This window comes from Pteronotus mesoamericanus, unplaced genomic scaffold (assembly GCF_021234165.1).
Source record: "Pteronotus mesoamericanus isolate MK-2021 breed Mesoamerican mustached bat unplaced genomic scaffold, CSHL_Meso_final scaffold_85, whole genome shotgun sequence".
Taxonomy (NCBI): domain Eukaryota; kingdom Metazoa; phylum Chordata; class Mammalia; order Chiroptera; family Mormoopidae; genus Pteronotus; species Pteronotus mesoamericanus.
In genome coordinates this window covers 13,680,294-13,698,343 of record NW_026555329.1, presented here as the reverse complement: position 1 = coordinate 13,698,343, position 18,050 = coordinate 13,680,294, and the positions used below count along the sequence as shown (strand labels likewise).

General features: G+C 35.6%; 1 protein-coding gene across 1 annotated transcript in view; it reads right to left on the bottom strand.

Moving 5' to 3' along the window:
• THSD7A (thrombospondin type 1 domain containing 7A) overlaps positions 1–18,050 on the bottom strand; it is a 319,686-nt gene that overhangs the window by 239,555 nt on the left and 62,081 nt on the right. The window lies entirely within an intron of this gene.

Genomic DNA, 18,050 nt, shown 5'->3' with positions numbered 1-18,050 from the left:
TGTGGCAGACATTCTGAAAACATTTGGTAAAAGGAATGAGGGAAGATATCTTGATTTCATCAGTGGAAGAGAAAAATAAGATTCCCTTTTTTATTTTGAAGCTCAGAAGTGTTACTGGCACTTGTTTCTTCCTCATTTCAACTGTTAGAGTATTGCTGCTTGTGAATATTTTTATTATCTCTAAGGAAGATTGGAGAACAAAGAAAATTAGACTGTCAGCTATAAGCCAGACATTAGCTCCAACATTCACGCCCCACAGATGATCATAGCATGTCTCAGGCCGGCTGAGCCCCGTGCCGGGGGCCAGGGGAGCCGAGTAGTGCCTCCTGCAGCTCAGGGCAGCGCTCCTGAACTCTGCTGTGAGCCAGGATCCTCTGGGGAACTCCCAACCAACACTGATACCTGGGCCTTTCCCCAGGTCAATTACTGGAAATTTCTAGCAGATGGAGCCCCATGCATCAGCATTGGTTAAAAGCTCCCCAGGTATTTTAAAGTGCAGCCTGAACTGAAACTCACTAGTATGGTCTACTGGAGAGGACACAGGCACTGTATGCAATCACTCCCTCACATTCCAAATGAGATGAAGCCATGGGAGGACAAAGGAACGAACACTGCTTTAGAAAAGAAGAGGGGCTGCCCACACAGGATGCACAGGCAGACCTTTTTGAGATGTAAAATTTAAACAGAGACTGAAAATGATGAGGTGGCGGCCAGAGAAGGACAAGGACCAGACATTCCAGGCACAGAGACAAACATGAGCCAAACTTATAAACAGGAAAAAAGAGAGATGAGTGTGCAGGATTGCAGTGCCCTGAGGAAGACAGACCAGAGGTGGAGTTAGGTGGGTTTGAAATGGGAGAGTGGAGGAGGAAGTTGACCAGGAAGTAAGTTTTGTGTCTGCATATCAAGCCCACTACTCTGCACTTGCCTTGCTGTATCCCAGTTAATTCCCAGAGCAAGCCTTGGGGTTCTGCAGTAAGTAGAATGCAAGAGTTCAAGCTATAAAGAGGATGTAAGACAGGCTTTATGGGAATTCATGTAGGCAGAATATAAAGACAGACTTAAAAATAAGTTTCTCTCTCTCCTCTACTTGTCCTCTCAAGTGGGAATAAACTTCTGTAGAATTCTCTTTTTAGGATTAAAATGTGGATAAATACTAATTTCTACACAATAGAAAACATTTAAAACATGACAATGTAAGCGCTAGCCATGATAGGATTATGTCATACAGATAAGCTACAAAGTCTGAGTCAAGGAATTCTTTATTTGACAAACTATCTTCCCAGCAATTATGAACAAATTGGTTAAAGCTGCTAAAATGAAAACTATTATGTCAGGTCAAAGCACTCACTGGTGCAATGACTGCCTTCAATATCACAGTATGCAATAAAATGCCTTTCTCATAACTGTCATTTTCCTAATTTGATTGAAATAGAGAAGTAGCTTTTACTGGAAAGGATCATGACTTTTAACAATTGACAGTGCAGAGAGTAGATGTCACTTCTGTGGCCTTGGCCTTGTCACATCCCATTGAGCAAAGGTTTTGAGAAACTTTTCGAAAGACAGAGTCCATACTCTTTCTTCTTTTTTGGTCAGTTAAAAATAAAACCATGTTTGTTTGTTTTTCTTTATCAAACCAAGTAAATGATGTTATCCTCTTAAGAACCACAGGTTAATGTCATGGGCCATTTTAGTCCAGCTTGTATGATGACATTACTTTAGAAAATGGAAATGTCATTCTCAGGTGCCGTTTTCCTTCAGGCAAGAAGGTTAACCTACAATTTCAAAAAAAATGTAAGAGGTCACATCTTTAGAAATCAATAGTTAATGGAGTGAAGATAGCTTTTTATTGTTTGGAGCCTATTCCAATTAAGAAAACCCTCACTCATTGGAAGGAAGAAAGAAGAAAGGTTAGTTTTGGAAAGAGACCACTGAGTATTCTGACAAGCTGAGCTCCAGGTTTTTGAATCTTCTTGTATTAAATTCAAAGCTTTGGTGGTTTCTAAAACTCTGCCAAATTATAAATTTCATTTTATTTCATGGGGTTTATTTCATGAAACTTGTTTAGCTTCATGCAAATAAATAATTCATATATAATAGCAAATATCAACTTAAATACTCAATATGACCACATACTCTGAGAATGGAGGATTCGACATTCCACATTCTCCTGAAATTCTTAGATATCTAAGTATTTCTTTAGTTGACTTTCTAAGGGATAAATTGCTTGTTTAGTAAAATAAACTACAATATATTTTTCTACCTAATGGTTCAGGGTTCAAAAAAATAACCAAACTTGGTGAATATACAAGAAGCAAAGTATGCATTCACCTTGGTTCAGAGAGTGTGAAGGGGCCATATATTTCAAAAGTGCTTGCTTCTCAAAAGTAAACGTGTATGGCAGATTGATATTTTAGGGTAAGTATAAATATACTGGAATGAAGGCAAGTTCTCAGTTGGACAAAGATAGCTTAGTTATCTCTCTTTCTCCCAGACTGTATTTCCTGAAACCTAGGTCCAGCTGGTGGCAACAATTTATTCCACTGGCTCTCTGGTATTTTACTTATTTCTTTTTAGTTCTATTATTTCAGGAAGTTGCTCCAGTATTTCAGAAGACAGAAGTTTGGACAAGCTTGTTTCACAGAGAACTCTTGTTCTATGGTATGCTGATCCATCCTGAGAGGTCTTTTGTGGGGAAGATTAGCACACTGAAGGCTAACTTATGTCACTCCCAAAATAACCCATGCTTTTTCAGTTCTTCTCCTTGGGAAAAAAACGAGTCAACAATTTTCTTAAAAGAGACATTTTTTTAGGAGACTAAAACTAAACACATGTTTGTGCTGATACTCCTAACATTCTCGTTTAGTTTTAATATTCCCTTTTAAAATGTTACCTGTGTTGAATACACATGTGTTCATGGAGTGGGACACTTGGATAATGCTTCCTTTATCTGTCTTTAGTTTCTTTGACATTTTTAATGGTATTTTCTAAATAACAAAATGTTACCTAAAGTAGATAGGTATCAGTTACAAATATGAATGAAATATTAAAGTCATAAAGTCATAGAACTTTTAAGCAATTACTTATTTAAAAAAGAGGGGGTACAGAAGGAACATGAGTTACATGAATGAAATATCCATGATGTGTTGGGTTTTCATATCCTTTAAAATTGGAGTGAATAGAATTCCAAGTGAAGGAAATGATTCACATTCACACACTTACTCAAATTCATTCAATACTTATTTATTACATACTAAGTGGATGGGTCCTCATTATCTAGGAAAGCTAGTAATAACATATACTCTCCACATATTATAATTTTAGAATAAATTTAGGGAATAAAGTGTCTTGCTCAAAGTTAGTCAGCTCGAAAATGGTCAATGTAAGAGCAACTTTTAGTCTGAGTCCAAGATTAAAGTTGTTGAGATATCGAGTCAGAATGCTAAAGGTTAACTGTAATTAGATGCCATTTTACTTAGCTTTTGTAACAAAAAGTAGTGGGTTTGGTGTTTCCCTAAAGGAAGGGAAATAGCTTTACTGCTGACTAGCTCTATCCTCTGTTCTCCTCACCTAGAGATCAAGGACAGTGATACTTACAGGGTTACTGTTGAAGCAAATTAGAAAATACATGTGCACAAAACCTGGTATGTATCAAGTTCACATAACATTTTATATGGTAGCTGTTGCTATGGTCCACAACATTATTGTTATTACATGAACATTTATGAAAAAAAGTTCTATAATACAAGAGATTTGCAATTAATTAAGGCATCTCTATTTTACTTCTCTCATGAAAGTTCAATAAACACTTTTGTAGTAATTTATTTCATAAAACTCAGAGGAATCATTTCACTTCTTATTTTTCCCAACATCCCAATAATTAGGTTTATAAAGGTACTCAAAGAAGTTTGCCTTTTAAGATTGTAAAACATGCAGGGATATAAAAGTATAAATGAGTAGAGCTAAGGAGTCTGTCACTCTTAACTGTTTACTTCATGAGCCATTGTTTCCCATGGTCTCATTTTGCTGTACCTCTAGGCTATCCTTCCAAGCCTGACTCCAGTTGATTAGTGACTTTATTTTGGACTCTTTACAGTGCCACTCTCTTAGTATGGCATTTCCAATAATTGCTGTTTGCCCGCACATATTTCAAGCAAGGGAAAAAAGTGGACCAACTCTATGCCCTTTCCAGGCCACCAGAAACCAGTCAGAACACTCTACCCTGGGTTTAGATATAGTACTCCATGTCAGCCACTACAGCTCAAGCCCTATCTCCACTGAAGAGTTTTCCAGTTAAATTGAATATTGAGAGTATTCAGACATAGGGCAGAAAAGCAATGAAAGGATTTCATGACAGATGCTGACTTGTAGAGAGAGTAGCTGACTGTGATCCCACCATTTAATATGAGGTAGGGAAACTTCCATAAGTTCAGGAAGTGTTCATCACACTGCTCATGAGGTTTGTTAAATACAGATCACAGCAATCACAAAAGGGACAGATGGGTTTCTTTTTGAGCAAAGTAACTGTGAACATAGTCATAATATTTCAACTAAAATATGCAATATGCTTCCTATTCCAACTTTTCTATCCTAAATGTACTATTATACTCCATTTCCTGGAAATATAAATTATAAAATCTACCAGAAGAGTGGGAGTTCAAAGTCTAGCTCTGGAGGACTATTCCACAATAATTTTAGCATGCCTATTACATATTACAATGCTGTGATGAGTTCTACAATATGAACCTAATGTAAATAATTGAATATAAACTTGCTATGTGCCAGACTCCTTACCTAAACTGTATCATTATTCTCAGCAATAATTCATATTTTTTTTATAACTTATGGATAAGGAAACTAAGACAAAGTGAGGTGACTTAATCTCCCATGATCACACAGGTAGCATTTGGGTGAGATGAGATATGAAACCAACTGTATCTAACTTTCAAGTTTATAGAAATATCACATAACTATGTTTCTTTTCCATCCTTTGCTGATCATAATAAACCACAATTAAAGAAGAATACTGGCAAAACGAAGAGTACACCAAAAATAGCCAGGATAATGAAGTGTCTTAAAATGTATGAAATCTGAAAATGGTTAACCTAGAAGTAGTTATTGATTCACTTATCTAATTAAAATTTAATGAGTGCCAAACATGAGCCACTCTCTATGCTAGATGCTAGAATTTCAGAAAATTATCGAGATGTAATCTATATCCTCAATAGCCTACTTAGTATTAGAGAGGGAGGAAAAAACAAAATACTGATTTTCATGTAGTACTAGCTATATGCACAGCGTGCTGTGAAAAGGCAAAATTGAGTACCTAATTACTCCTGAATGGGATGGAGCAGAGTGACCTGACCAAGAAGGCATTAACTGAAATTGTATTACAAAACTCAAAGGAGTTAGCCTGTCAAATGAGATGGAAAAGGAGGTTGGGAGAGATGTTAATTGACAGATAATGTGGAAAACTAAAAGTTGGTATGATTGGTCCCAAGCCAGTAATGTTAGGACACAGTAGTAAATGATACTGGAAAGTAGATGGACACTGATTCTGAAGGGCAAGCTAAATAGTTTGGACTTCACCTTGAATATGGTGGCTAAGAAGTGACATTTGTTAAATTAGGGGGATAACAGGATAAATCCACATTTCAGAGAGATCTTATGGCAGCAGTGGGAAGAATAGAGTGAAGGCAGGCATGGCTTAGGCCATGGGGACTAGCAGGCTATTGCTGTGGTCCACAGGAAATAAGAATGAAGGACTAAAATAAGTTTCATTCACTGCAGTTATAGTACTTGTTAAATAGATAATAAAGCTAGGAGTTTAGGAAGGCCATTATTTCTAGACTGAACAATTTCATAAATGCTGAGGCCAGTTGCTAAGCCAGGAAATAAAGAAGGAGAATCTGGTTTGGTAAAGAAGATGAGTTCAGACTTAATTCAGACGTGTTGTGTTTGAACTCCTGTGTGGGACGAAGACCCAGACGTGTTCAGGAGGCAGTTGGAAATAATGAGTTGGCAACATGGGTGTTAATTAAATCCATAAATGAGGGTAAAGTTGCCAGGAGATAATATATTGTTTTAAAGATTTATCACAGAAAAAAAGATTAGACTTCTAAAGTGACTCCGTTAAGCATATATAAGACAAACAGCTGAAAGAGGCAAGTAGATTTTAATTCTGTATAAGGAAGAACTTCTAAAAATGCTCTGAAACATGAAGGTGCTACCACAGAAGACAAATTCTTGACTGTGTTCGAAAAGAAGAAAATAGAAAGTATTATGAATGCGAAACAGAGTTCTGGGTTTACAAACTCATATACCTATCTATAGGCATGATGTAAGTAACATATGTAACTAAAGACAGTCAGCATAAAACAATATGGAGATCTCATGTCCTATCTACAGGGTCCAGCTGAAGTAACACCATTGAGTGTGGTGGGTAGGGTACATGAATGTCTCACATGAGATGGAGAGCCATTTGAACATTTCACCTAAAATGTCATATGGTATGCTTGAATGTGATGTTGTTATGTTACAGAATTACATGCTTATGATTGTGTAATAAAAGATTTTTATGTAATAAGAAAGGGGTATTATTTGTGCTGGACCCTGTATTAAACAGTATGAGTTGTGTTCTGATTATGGCCATAAAAGAATATAAATCCACCACGATAGTTATGATCAGAAATTCAAGAACTCTAGAAATAAGAATTTTGTGGGAAACACCAAGCTTTCAAATACTGGCAATGAATTAATAGAATTCAATGAATCTTTGAATTTGGCAAGGCCAAACTGATTGCCATCTCTGTGGATTTAACAATGGTTTCTGATAACATTTCCTACTATAAGATTTGTGGTTCTTTCAAACTGTGATCTCCAAATAAATATAGTAACTTCCGGTTTTTAACATAATAGTATTATTTGCCATTGACCAACATATCTTTTGCCTTGAACCTTCCAACACATTATTGCATTACATTCCCTGTACCTGGAGTAACCTTCATAGTTACTCAACTCTGTTGACTATTCATTAACTGTTTAAGGCCCAACTAATGGCCAGAAGTCTTCACAGATAACTTCAGGAAAAACAAACAGAATTCTCATTTCCTTTAAGTCAGTCAACAATTTGTTTTTCATGCTCACTATATGCTACCATATATTTGGACTACAAACTCCTTGATGATACTGATAACTTATGCAATTGTATATCTTATATGTTATTCCTCATAAATTTAATGTGTAGTAAATATTTGTTGAATGAACAAAGCCCAAGAAAGAGGCGTGGGCAATTCCTGTTCTTCAGCTGTTAATTGAACCCCAAAAGATAATAATAATTATTGATCCTTTACAGTAAATAAATTGCTTTCAAATGTCTCATTAACCTTCACAAGAACTCTTCAAAATGAGAGAGGAAGCGATTGTTAATAACCTCCCACTTCGTTAAAGATCTCTCTGTAGAAAATGCAGGAACCTGTATAGTAGGAAGATCAAATTGAAGGTCACCTAGTTTCTATACTTAGATGCCATCCTAGGAATTGAAATAAAATTCCTCTACTAAAAATAACACCAATTAAATGTATGTAAATAAGCACTGCACATTGACTTCTTTTAGTCAACTGCTAAGTGTCTTGATACCTGGCGTTTCAGCTATATGTTAACTGTACGGTGCCCCAAAATTTGACTATTTTGACTGTATAGCTAAATTAGCCTTTGATGGACTCTGACACTTAATATTGTAGGTCTGCTGGCATGTCTGAATCCATGTGACTTTTTTTCAAAAATAAAAATAAATTGAATATATGTATCTACATACAATATAATGCTTACTTCTCTCTAAAATATTTTCATGAAAACGGACAAATCAGAAAAAAACACACTTGCCTAGATAACATTGGTTTGATGTTAGGATCAGGAAATATGACGATACTAGATAGGAGCCTCTGCCTATAAAGCATTTAAACAGTGAATCTAAGAAGTGATTTTTTTTCATTCTTTCAGATTGCATGAGTTGGCAAATCAACAATACTGTATTTCATTTCAGCTGTCACATAATTTATTTGCTGCTGCAAGGAGACAAGACCCTCTAGGGAATGTCCCAAATCTCTGTAGTGTTACCTTTTTCCAGTTAGCTACAGCTGACAGATGTGACAAAATTGCAAGTAGCCGGACAACTCCCCCAAGGGGGCCCACGGAAGCAATTCCCACAGCTGTACCAAAGAAAGACTGCAAATTATTCCACACGCAGGTTAAATTATTTCAAGTTAATTCGCACTTGCAATTCTTTCTCCAAAGAGGACACCTTTATTTCTCAGTGCTTCATAGAGCCGTTCTGGGCTGATTCTATTTAGGTTTGAAACAACACTTCAAACTGGAAATCATCCAACATTGAAAGGAAGTACAAAGATTAAGGAATGTGCTGATTTCAGAAATGGTAATGTGAAGAGAGAGTGATGTCAGTTATAGAAACTAACCATTCTAATCATTTTAAATAGCTATGTTATATTGGAAAATCAGATCAAGTTTGAAGTCAGCTATGTATGCCCAAGTTTATTTTTCATTTTATATAGAGGTGACTTAAAAAATAAGCATATATGCATGCAGTTGCCTTGAAATGTTACTGATTGTTTTGTTTTTGCACTTACAATGCCAATATACTTTAACATGACTAAGAGTCAGATAACTAATTAAGGGCCAGCAAAACCCAATACAGCATTTGCAGCAAGAAAATAAATGAGCCTCTGTCATACTAATAAGATAGTGTTTCTTCTGTGCTCAGGCTACTTAGATGCTGACCTTGAGGCAAGGAATCCCAAGTTCTATCTAAGCAATGAAGCCTCAACCTTTAAAAGGCACATTAACTGTTTTAAAAATTACATTACATGGCCATATAGTTTAGACTAAAATTAAACCCATATTGTACTAGTATTGCTCTATTCATATTATTGGGTTTTTTTTTTCTTCTTTCTTGAAAAAAAGCTTGAGAAAATCCACTAGAAAATGAAAAGGTACTAATTTAAGCTTTGCATCTTTCGGGATGTCCAGCTATTTATTAGCACTAATTTTTTATTTTTGTTTGTTTTTTATCAGTCTAATTTTATGACTACAAATTCTTAGCTCAATACACTAAAAGTATAAGTAAAATACATGAAATATAAATTGTAAGTAAATCTTGCACAATGCAGAAGCATTCTTAAAAATTGAGATCATGAGTTACTTTAAAAGTTCATTATGGTGATGAAAATGTGTCCTAAGTAGATAAATGCTGCATGTAACCTTTTAAAAAATTCCCCTTCAAACTCACATTTAACTTCAGAATCCTCTAGTTTTGCTATTTGGGGGCACCACTTCCCCAGGATGAAATCTCCAACTTTCTACCCACATACCTGGAGTGTGACAGTTACCACATGACTGACTTCTTGGGTCTCATGTAAATAGTGTGTTGCAAAAGTGGTCATAATTTGCCCCAATGGAAATGTCAGGAAAGGCACTGAATGTACACACACACACACAGGCAGTGGCTTTGTCCACACACATCTTGTGTTTTCCTAGACAAAGTCTTCTCACTTATTTAGAAGCAGAGCCAGAAGAGTATATAAGAAAAATATTGAAAAATATATGGAGATAGTATTTATTAGTTGAATATTTTATAAACAGCATATTTATTTTAACTTTTTGTAATTACCGAATTACTATTTTTATAAAGTAATTACTTGCTGAAAATCACAAGGCATAGAACATGCCAAAGACATAAACTCTGTTTTACAGGAGGTCTTCTGATTATAGATCAGGTTAAAAAGATAGTGCTTCTTAGATAAGTTCCAGACAGGCTTCCAAATATGGTATAACAGAAGGGAAATTGATTAAATAATCTGTTCTCTTTTTCTACAATAATATTGAAAAAAAATAGTTAAGGGCACTAATTTCAAATAAAAACCTACCATATGATATTGGAAATGTCATAACTTTTGGGAAGCAGTTGAGTTTTATGTAATTCTACCTTTTGTTACTAAAAAATTCACTTAAGAGCATAACAGAAAAATTATTAACTAAAATTAACAATTAGTGAATGTGTTGCCCTCAGTGAAAAAAAATTAAGAGCTCTATGTATAACCACATGTAGATTCTTTACTAAAAATAATCTTACGACTAAAACTAAAAGCTGGAGTGTTTTCATGTTTGCTTTCCTAAAAGAAGATGAAAGATGAAATTCTCTCTCACAAACATTTCTGAAAATCAGAGTAATTTATTTTGATCTTAATGGCAATCTCACATAGGGAATGTTGTAGCCTGGATCTCACAGCTGTTTGCTCTCACTGCCTTATCTGTCTAATAAAGTATTCTCATATTCATGATTACTTCATAGCCTAGGGAAAAATAACAGACTTCATCTACAAGTAATTCCAGCTTCACATTGGGAAAATTTGGTAATATTAAAGAACTGATTATAATTAAGTATATATGCCTAGGTTGTTTGCACTGTTTTCTTTAAAGAATTCTAATCTTTAATTTGATTATTAATTTTGTTTTACAAGCATATGAAAAACACTCAATTTATACAATTTATATCATTCCTTTTCATAAACCGATTTTTAAAAATTCTTTTGTAATTCTCATTCCTTAAAAAAAAAGGTTTGTATACTTTAAAATAGTGATATGTGCTTTAAAATGTAAACATGTAATAATATTTCATAGGTTCCAGCTGCCATGTTTCAAGATATGTACACCTTTCAAACTGTTAAAAAAAAACACAATATATGTCCATTTTCCTTTTTTTTTTTAATGTTGGATACTGCATACCAAGATAATTAAACCATGTATGGAGCATATAGTAAATATATCATAAGGGCTTGCATATACAATTTATACAGATATTCAAAACATACATGTTTCTTTAAAGCTGTGGGCAAATCATTTGAAGATTTGTGGACATGAGTTATTTATTTTCCTTCTTAGTTCAGCAATCCATTTATTTCATCTTTGAGTTTTGTTTAACTTTTTCTTTTAATCCCACCCCCCCCTTGAGGATATATTTATTGACTTTAGAGAGAAAGAAAAAATGAAACATCAATGTGAGAGAGAAACATCAATCTCTTGCCTCTTGTACTCACCCTGACCAGGGATCGAACCAGAAACATTTTGATGTATGGGGACAATGCTCCAACCAACTGAACTACCCAGCCAGGGCCATCTTTGAGTTTTCTGCACAGTTTTTCTAAGTTCTATATATCATTACAATTGACTAGGAGGATATTAAAAAAACAGAAAATAAAGAAAGATTATTTAAATTCTAATAAGATCTTTTCCCTTACCTATCCTCTACTTAGAAACTGACAAAAACTATTATACAGAAACTGCTATTGTTTTCCTAGTGAAGCACTTCAAAACCTTCACTGTGCAAATAAGTCACCTGGGACCTTGTCAAATTCAGATTCTGACTTACTAGATCCAGGGCAGGAACTAACATTTAGCCTTTCTAACAACCTCCCTGGCAATGTAGATGCTGCTGGTCCTTAAGCCACGTTGTGAGTTGCAAGGCTCTAGGTGAAATACTCATGCTCTTTCTGCCTGTTTCCCAAATACCACTAAACTGGAAGACTGTCTCAGACTACAGCCCCTAAGGCTGACTCATGTGATAGTAACTGGGTACCGGGGGATCCGACTTATGAACAAGTCTCTCTCCACCTCTCTCTCCCTCTCTCTCTCTATACTTCTCTCTATTTTTCCATCCCTCTATCTTTCTATCTTTATTCCCTCTCCCTGTCTCAATCTCTGCTTCTGCCTTTCAAGGCCTGGGCACACCCGAGATCACCTTCCTCCGTGGAGGTGATTTCTCATGCCAAGCTATCAGCCATACCTTGCCATAGCCAAGCCTTAATTCTGACTGTGAAGTGTGTTTCCTGGGCCTGAAGTCTATCTTCTTCTAGAGATTTAGCAGTAAAGAGCATGTGCACTTAGTAAATATATGACTATACTAATTTTTTATTGCTATGTAACAAGTCACCGTAAATAGAGCAGCTTAAAACACCACCTACTTACTCATTCACACTTGTGTAAACCGAGTGTCCAGTGTGTTGTGACGGGGTTCTTTGCTGGGGTATCATGGAGCCGAAATCAAGGTGTTGGCTAGATTGGGGCATCTGACTGTAGAGTCTGGGAAAGATCTACTACTGGTTGTTACAGATTCAAGTACCTTGCTGCTCTGTGACTGTGGTCCCTATTTTGCTGGTTATCCATAGGGAGTCACTCTCATTAAAGCAGCAACGGCACCTCAGATCCTTCTTGTGGTCTGAATCTCTGGCTTCTGCCACCCGCCAGAAAAGCTCGCTGCCTTAAAGGGCTCATGTGACTTTTGTCAGGCAGGCCCACCTGGATACATTTCCATACTTTAAAATCACTTGAATTTGAATTTGAATTATATCTGCAAAATGTCTTTACAGCAGTACCTAGATTAGTGCTTGACTGAATAACCAGGAGCTGGGAACCTCTGGAAGCCACCTTAAAATTCTGCCTGAGCAAGTGAAATAGTTCTTTGTGTTCCAATTTATCTGGAAAGGCGGATGATATGAATACCTACCTCATAAGACTACATGTAATGCATTTAGAACACTATCTAGCTCATGCTACATACTCAATATCTATTAGCTACAAATATCATCAATATTATGGTCCCTGACATCTTTTGCTTCTTATTCCTGCCTCTGGTACTAGGCTAGCTCAGCGTAATTCTTCTTGGTGTCCTTAGACAGAAACTTGTAATCATGCATGCTCAGCCCTCTGGAAACTCTCTGAAGAAGATACTCGGTTCAACAGCTCTTTGAGAGAGCATGCTCAAGGCCAAGCATTTCTGCTCAGGGAAAACATACACAACACTAAGCTAGGTGCTTCCCTAGGCGAGATCAGTTCTCTGAATGGCCCTTGCATCGGTTTTACCCTTTGTAAGGGAACAGGCATGTGTACTGTTGCACACCATCATTCAAATTCACTTCCTGTCAGTACTGAAGTGTCGAAGAGGCTAGAAAACTCTTTCCCAAACTGTCTTAACTTGCCTAATTACAGACCTAGGGGCACAACTACGAACTATGAGAAATGGCTTCCAATTCACTCACACACACACCTTTGCACTTGTCATTATTTCTGCATTGTAGTTTAGAAATCTTGGCGATTTTATTTCAGAACAAATAAAATCTTTTTTCACTAAGAGAAATTTGTTTTACTATATCCCATGAGTGTACTAGGATTAAAACTGGGTCAGGGTAGATCCAATCTCTGTAGATGTTGCAGTCATTGTATTGCATCTGTGGTTAATCACAACTGAGAGATTGCTATTCTTCTTAAGTTAGTATTTGTTATTTTCTGAAGCCATCTGTATCTTTTAAATATTTACAAAATGTACTACTATCTACTAGCATAGTGCCTGGAATAAAGTCTTATATGCCGTTAGCATTTCATAAATTTTTGTTCAGCAAATGTTAAATATGCATTGTGGTCCCTGACTGTATTCTGACCTCTTTCCCTTGAATTTCACACATTATATCTTCCTAATGCTCTGATCAAATAGACTCTGAGGGATAGTAGGACTTCGTGAAATTCACTGAGCAAATTAACATGCTTCATATAGCATATCATTTTTGAAAGAGGAGTGAAACTAGATCAGAGAAGCTTCAGTAAAAGGCATCCCCTCTGTCTAGTGCAGTGAAGAAAGAAGAAAGATGTCTCACACTGCAACAGGAATTAATTGGGATGTAATTGGCAACAGAAATAGACTTGAGCTGCAAACAAAACAGGTTTCAGAATACATTAGATTATCACTTAATTAATGGTATCTTTGAACCATAAGCCAATCTTTACACTAATTTTATACACAGAACAAGTACTTAATTGGGAGGAACAAAGCATAGCAAACCCTTATAAGGGTCTCTTAATACAAGTAGGGAAAAGATAGTTTTTACCTACAACTTATTAAAACTTTTAATTAAACTTTAAGGCAAAAGTGCAAGCAAAGAATCATGGTACACTATTGCTACTAATAGCACAGAGCTGCCTGAGATCCAAAATCCTCAGCATTTTAAAATTAAACATGGGGAAAAATTAGAAATAAAACATTTTCAAGACATAGTAACAGTAGATAATATAGCTTGTATATCTAAATGCAGGGTGGGGCAAGTAGGTTTACAATGATCTGTATGGAAAATAATACAATAATTAATAAATAATAACAAAAGAATAAAATTTATTTTGTGTACTCAAACCTGTAAACCTACTTTTGCCCCATTTTCTACGTCTTACTATTAATGGAATTACAATTTTTTCAAATCATGCACAAGATACAATTTAAGTAACTTAACTTTGTGGGGAATAGAGATGTAGGTGGAATATATCTGTCACTGAATTTCTTTGATGGACAAGTAGGAAAAGCAGGAGAGGGGACAGTGACACTTAGGTCCATCAGTGAAACCCAAATCCTCAGAAAGGTCACTACAAGGCTGGCTCCACCTCCTGCCTTCATACTTTTCTCACCAGCACCCTTTTGCCAACTTTGCTTAAATTATTAAGCTATTCTTCTGTCATTTACACCGAAAAGGATTCCATTCATCATCTAATCACCATGAAATCACACCTGGAACAGGAAACAATTTTTATACAATATCACCAATTCTAGGATTATGAGTTCTGATTATGATTTCTTTATCCTCCAACTGGATTGCTCAACTTCCCCTGCTAAAAATGTTTTCCAACTTCATTAAAATCTTGAGGATATTTACTTCTTTGATTCTCCCACATATTTTCTTATTTACCTCTGATATAGTGTCATATGATGTCATTTAGCAGTCCTGCCAAAACCCTAATATTTTTCTGTTGTACGCTTTCTCCATGCCTACACTGGGGTTTCCCAGAACTGATGGGGGAAAAGAGTCTGCTCATCAACCAGATTATCATTATAACTTCATGATCATTATCCTCACAAAAATTCTGCAAATCATACCATTTTCTCTGGCCAATTCTGGACACATATTCCATGAAAAAAGGAAAAGCATTGTAAATATTTTTAAAGCTAGCTCTCATCAAACTTATCCCTCAGTTCCAGAATATAAACTTGCCTCAGACTTCAGAGCCAAGTAGAAAACCACTGCATAAGCTTCAACTTTCTGCTACAAAACCCACTAAACCTGCCACTATTTTAATTTCTGCATAGTGATTAAGGTCCTGGGCTTTGCAGCTGGGATCCTCCACTTATTAAAGGGTGACCTTAGGCCCGATAGTTATTTTTTATGACTCAGTTGCTTCATCTGTAAAATTGGAATTTAATAGTCTCTATTTTTTTTTTACTTAGTTGCAGGATTAAATTATCCATGTAAACTGTTTAATACAGGGCCTGGCACCTAAGTTTCAATAAATAATAACTCTTGCTATATTGTTCTTGTTGTTATGCTTTTGTGGAACTATTCGCTCTTCCTTACCATCTGTTTCAATAGACAGGTTTTTCTCCCACTGAAGGTCATAGCTTCCGTACGTCTTTTGACCCTTGCATACTTCTTTCCGCTTTTGTGAAGTGTTCGCTATTAAGCAATAGTTGTGGAAGAAATTCATTAAAAGGCAGCTTTTTTCATCCTTTGGCAATATTTCTACCACCCTACTCCCCAGCGTGGGGTTTGTGTCCTGGGCTAATCTTAGGCCCATGAATTATTTGTGTATGTATATGTGCTCTTCTCCTCCCACGTACCCCCTCGGTGCAAGGTCCACAGTGTACAACCTATTAATGGTTTATGACCAAGAAGAGGTTAGAAAGCTATTCCTCTATAGCTTCTGAGACATTTTGGGACATACTTTGCCAAGTTATGGGGTATTTTGGGAACTATATTATGAAGCACAATAAAGAAAACCAAATAATTTAACATGCTTCATTTAAAATAGTTCTCTAAAGTAAAAACATACTCCAAGTAGGTGTTTTACCTAAGCTAAGTTTGATGGCTGCATTATACTTGAAATGCTAATCATTACCTGACATTTCAAAACAAAGTGACTTAAAAAATATAGTGATTAATTCCCCATGGAGGGAGAGGAAAAATATAGTACTCTTGGGTTATCGCATGTAATTTGAAAGTTCATGTCACTGTTATGCTGACAATCTGAGATACAGTATCATCAAATATCAGAAACTTGACTCCTTAAACCTACAGATGTAGTGCTAGGTAAAATAAAAGGTCTCATCTCATGATTACATTTGCTTAATAAGTAACAGAAATAGGTAAATAACCTAAAAACATGTTTAAGTTATTTGGCGAGTAAAAATGATATACAAAGTTTAAAAAGTATCTTTTATAAATTTTAATAATTTAATATAAAAATGCTTCCAAATTTAGATAAACCAGACTGAGGTACAACTTCTATTTCTGAAAGGTGACCTAGTGATATCCACTTTGATTAGCTGTTTTGATTCCAGGAATCTATTTTCTTGCAGAGGGACATGGAACTTTGATTTCCTCTTCACCTCCCCCTCAGCCAGCCCGTTGCACCCTGAACTTACACCGTACCTCCACTTTCTTTTATTCCTCCCACAAAACAAAGTGATAGGAGGAGGTATGCCCTCTAGTTAGGGACTGAAGATGCAAGAGGTTTTTATTTACATTTTTACTTATTAGATTTTATAATACAATCTGTACTGTAATTTTAGGTACTTTTCATCAAACTTGGTTTAGTAGGCAAGCAGTTCCCTTTTTTTCCCCCTAGGGAAAATGTTTTTGGAGTACCATAAACCATGACAAATGAATTTCTGCAAATTAGTCCATGAATACAGTAGGCTTTACCAAAATAAATAATTATATTTCGGGGTTTAAAAGCTCATCTTCCATAATCCAGCATTACTGTTACTCAATGCCTCTAAGAATACCTATCACATAGTAAGACTTCCAGTTTGCCTTTAACATAGACTCTTTGAATAAATGAGTAAGCACGTAATATGTGGCAACATTTAAAGGACACAATTATCAATTGGCAATATAATAACATTTTTATTATTAGAGTCTCCATGCTATGCAGATGATTCTGGGTATACTTTTTACTATTACACTTTGAAGCCACATTGATCTGGTTCTTACAAAATGTTTCAGAATTACTGTAATTTTACACTTTAAAATTGATCTAAGAAGACTTGTTATTTCATGAAGATATCTAAATGTAGTATTGTCAGGCATCACAGTTACATTAAAACATGCTGCTGAAAAGACACCACTTTGCAGTCTGTACACATACCTCATTTTGTCACCGCTAGGATATGTGTATTGTGCCAGTGTCAACCCAGGTGCTGTGGTCTTCAGTATGAATGCACACTAAATATTTTAAAAACTAAGTGCTCCTTTCATGCAGTGCAAATGACCATTTCGAAGCAGAGACTGCACACTGAACTTGATAGTGGGGAAGCACACAATAGACTTAAGAGGTTGTGATTCATCAGAAAGTGAAGAAAAATAGAATTAATTTTCAAAAATATTCTTTATATTTTGGCAGCTACTCAATCTACTTTTATTCACAAGGCCTGGTCTATGCAGACAAGACTTATGTTTTGCTTGTTTTCAGTAGTACGTTAACATCCACACTTAAGCCCTTTCTTTATAAAAGTTTCTATCACTTGGGTTTTAGAATCTGATTAAAATTTTCAAAAATTAAAAAAAAAATACCAACTGCTTAGCAGGAACATGTTTGCATCTTAAAACAAGGTACCTCTTTAAACCAGGTGAAATAGTACAAACTAGAGAAAATGTGTTCTAATCACTTTCAAAGATTAAGTCCAACTTAACAGAAAATCATTAAAATACATTTATCAGAGCTTAAAGAACCAACGAGTTATCGGTAAATGAGTAATCAGTCATCTTGTTGTCATTATCTGAACACAGTAGATACCAAGCAATCAACTCAGCTCTGATTCAGGGTTTCTCAGCTTTTTCTTTGTATGGAGGAAGAGTTTCTCATTGACAAAATTTCCATTTTTTTATTTTTTAAAACATGAGACAAAGAGGTAGACTAAAGTGCATTCGAGAGAAAACACTGTC